At 43.3% G+C, this 3,720-nt stretch overlaps 1 long non-coding RNA gene across 1 annotated transcript; it reads left to right on the top strand.

Annotated features, from left to right (window-relative positions):
• Nucleotides 1-840: 840 nt before the first annotated feature.
• Nucleotides 841-3,202, top strand: LOC140399486 (uncharacterized). Its single transcript, XR_011937695.1, has 2 exons — nucleotides 841-1,101; nucleotides 2,907-3,202. It is a non-coding gene; the product is annotated as an uncharacterized lncRNA (long non-coding RNA).
• Nucleotides 3,203-3,720: the final 518 nt, after the last annotated feature.

Raw genomic sequence — 3,720 nt, 5'->3', positions numbered from 1 at the left:
TAGTACATGGCTGATTTCGTCTGTCACATGACCGGTAGTGCCAGAAGGATACTTCAGCATTTATAACTACTGCTCTTAACCTTAAAAAGCATTATTTAATTATTTAAAAAACCATCATGATTGCATTTCCGAATTCCATGCACCGTCTGCCTCTTTGCCTTCAGAGGCGCAGGAAAATGCAAAGACATGGCCTCTGTTAGGCTTAAAATATTAAAACGGCGGATGTCGTTTCACTGGAAGGCTCTCAATCACGAGGAGCATCAGAGGAATTGTGGAAAGTTTACTCAATGCAGGACACTTGAAGGGCATCGGTTGCATGAAGTTGTATACATATAATATATTTCTGGATTTGTTTTTGGAGTTCACATTAATTCACTAATTGAAATAGGTGGTCTTCAATTACTGTCCGAATCAGAGAACCCCTACACTGTAAATGGAGGCCATCCAGACCGTCGAGTCTGCAGAACCCTATCCACGTCAACCCATAACCTAACCGGCACATCTCTGTGTGCACCTCACTAGACATGGAACAATTTCACGTGCCTAACCTGCACACATTTGTACTGTGGGAGAAAACCGGATCACCCGAAGGATATCCACGGTGACAAGGGGAGAATGTGCAAACCCCACACAGACAGTCGCCCAAGGCCTTAATTGAAATCGGATCTCTGGTGCTCTGAGGTAGCAGTGTTAACTGCTGTGCCACTCTGCTGCTGTTTAATGTATAATTATATTCTACATTTAATATTTTACTCTTCGTAACAGTGGATTTGATATCGGAGATACCTGACATGATTCTTCTCCATCCATATAACTAGAATGATGTTGAAATGTCACCTCAATGAGGCTGTCAGCTTGTCGAACGCCTCGTGGAGTTAAACATTACAGAAAGTCTAGCCATTTGAAGGTTTCTGCGAGTATAATTCGAGATAGCGCCACAAGTCTGGAATCACAACATCTCCGCATGAGCTTTCGAATCCTGAAGAAGTGTGTTGAAGATGAGACACCTGCTGCTTTTGGTCATGTCTTTCCTGTTGTTGATTGAGTCCATGACTGCTCGACCTAGCGAGGAAAATGGAAGGAACGTTAGAAACGGACTAGGTTATTTATTTTGACATCTCTTGTGGGACCCTGTTGAAAGAGTACGAGCTGTATTTGAAAACCAAATTGTGTCCCCCGGAATGAAACTGTTTTAAGTGGTTAAAAAGTAACATTTTGTGGGGAAAAGCAGAATCAGATGAATCCATAAATGGGAGTTTTCCGAGAGCAACGGTTCGTGGGGGGTAAGGAATGTGCGTTGATGCAAATAGACGAGATACAAATGTGTTTGGATGTGAACTGTAGCATTGACCTAACTATGCGTCTCTCGTGTTGCCATAATTGTCCGGGTGTCATGGTGCAGAAACTTTGATTGTATCCTTATGATCATTGAGATCCGCTGGTCTGTTAGTGTGCCAAATGTTCTAAATGGACACCATTGCTAGCTATTTCGGTCACTTTTCTCTGACAGTCAGAATCTATTATCACAAGTGAGCAATGCTGATTCAGGAGGGGAGTTGCCTGCAGAGCTGATAACCCGAACTGAGTTAGGTGCTCATTAGATGAGGCGTAGAGATGAGAATCAAATAACTTAGCCGAGTTTTATTGCAATAGATCAACATTGGAGCTTCTGTCGGGATACAGACAGAGTGGGGGGGAGGAGGAAATAAATAAGAGAACAAGTAAACCAATCAATTTCAGCCATTTAGGTCAATCAGTTATATTGGGAATTAAGATGAGAACTCACATTGTCATCCTGTGCTCAGTTTTATTCAGCAGTGATTATCTGGCTCATTATTTCAACAGGTAGGACGGCGATCTCTCCCGATCGAGAGAGAATCTCTCCACCCTCGCAAGTCCCATTCGCTGTTGGTGGTCATTTGCTGTTCACAGATTTGCTTGTAAAGCGGTTTTGGGTAATGCAAGACATCAGAGTCTTCAGCAAGGGGTTTTATTTCTGCATTTTATGGGCTAGGCAACTATTATTCATCCCCTCTCTGCAAACAGGAATTCCAAACACGTTGACGTATAAGCAGGATTGGTTGACGGTCCCATGTTGAAATTACTACGCTCTGGGATGACGGTCTGTTCACACCCTCAGCTATGAAATTGTTTCCAAAGGATAAGGATATGAAACGTAACAGAATTTAAACTAAAATGCTGGCTGAGGCTTCCATTAGGTGACCGTACACGTTAAGCAGTTGCGTTCTCAAAATCGATGATCGGCCAGTGGAGGGCAGAGAACTGACGGGGGCGGGCGGGGAGGGGGTGGAATGTGTTTTCAAAGAGATAGTTCAGAGCAGATATTGTTGCCACAGGTAACTGGCATCAAAGCACCGTGCACATCGTCATTGAGTCTCAACTGCTGCGAGTGGGATCCATGTTTGTCTGATTATCTAATGTACCAAATATTAACATTTGTTTCTTGTTTATTACGAAACGTAACTAACCTCCTTAAATTACCGATGATAGGTTTACTTCCGGATTCGGTATATGTGGACAACAACTAAAGATTATCCTCACTTCCACAGCCGTCGATGTGAAAATCTTTGAAGATATACACTGAAGGGGAAGCTTCTACATATATGTCAGATCTGTGTTTTAATTATGGCTTATTTCACACGGGGTTTGATAGTGTGCAGTTAAAGACCTATCTGTAATTTATGCCAAGGACATAGGCTAAAAATGGGTGGTGGAAAGTCTTCATGCAAATGTGTTATCTATAGGTAGTCGCTTTTTCAGACTTAGATTCGTGTTTTTATCATTGATTCTCCTATCTCACGCGCTTTGTTCCCATCCCTCCCTCTCTTTATCGTTGTGTCATAAGAAGAGCCTTCGCGAACTCAACCTTTCCTGCTGAATTTCAGGCCTTTTTAACTGGTGTAAAGGAACGTGTCGTATAACCAACTGTAATCAAGGCGAGAGGATTGACTACGGGCCAGATTGTTTCGGTGGCGCCAGATGTTGCCTACGTGGCTAGTGAAAGTTCCGCTATTGGATTACGTTCAGGCGAGCTCTCCACATCCTGGTTGAATTATGTATACATTCCTGGGGGACGTGCTCCATTTGATTGGTTCGGTCCCGTGAACTTGTCCCTGCGTAACTGCTGCCTGCTGATTGAGCTTTAGCCAGAAATTAAATTTAATGAAGTGCATTGCTCAAAGCTTCTGATTGTGCCGTTTTTTTTTAAATATGTTTAACACCAGCCTCAATAAGGACAGAGCCTAAGGGGCACAGTATGGTTGTCAGCAGTTCTGACATTCGCGGAAAATGGGAAGAGAATACCAATGTCGGGAATTATGACAAATTAGCGCATACCTTTAAAACTTAATTGTTATCAGAAAGTGGATGGAACAGTGGTAACCTTCTGAAAGGTCACGCGTCCTGGTTGCTTACAAATATCAAACCGTTCAGAAGGTTTGGAGCGGGTGCAGAGGAGATTTACCAGGATGTTGCCTGGTTATGGAGGGAAAATCTTATGAGGAAAGGCTGACGGACTTGAGGTTGTTTTCGTTGGAGAGAAGAAGGTTAAGAGGAGACTTAATAGAGGCATACAAAATGATCAGGGGGTTGGATAGGGTGGACAGTGAGAGCCTTCTCCCGCGGATGGATATGGCTGGCACGAGGGGACATAACTTTAAACTGAGGGGTAATAGAGGTCAGAGGTAGGTTCTTTACGCA

The sequence above is a fragment of the Scyliorhinus torazame genome, chromosome 22 (genome assembly GCF_047496885.1).
Source record: "Scyliorhinus torazame isolate Kashiwa2021f chromosome 22, sScyTor2.1, whole genome shotgun sequence".
Classification (NCBI taxonomy): Eukaryota; Metazoa; Chordata; class Chondrichthyes; order Carcharhiniformes; family Scyliorhinidae; genus Scyliorhinus; species Scyliorhinus torazame.
This window is presented reverse-complemented; position numbering and strand designations above follow the sequence as displayed.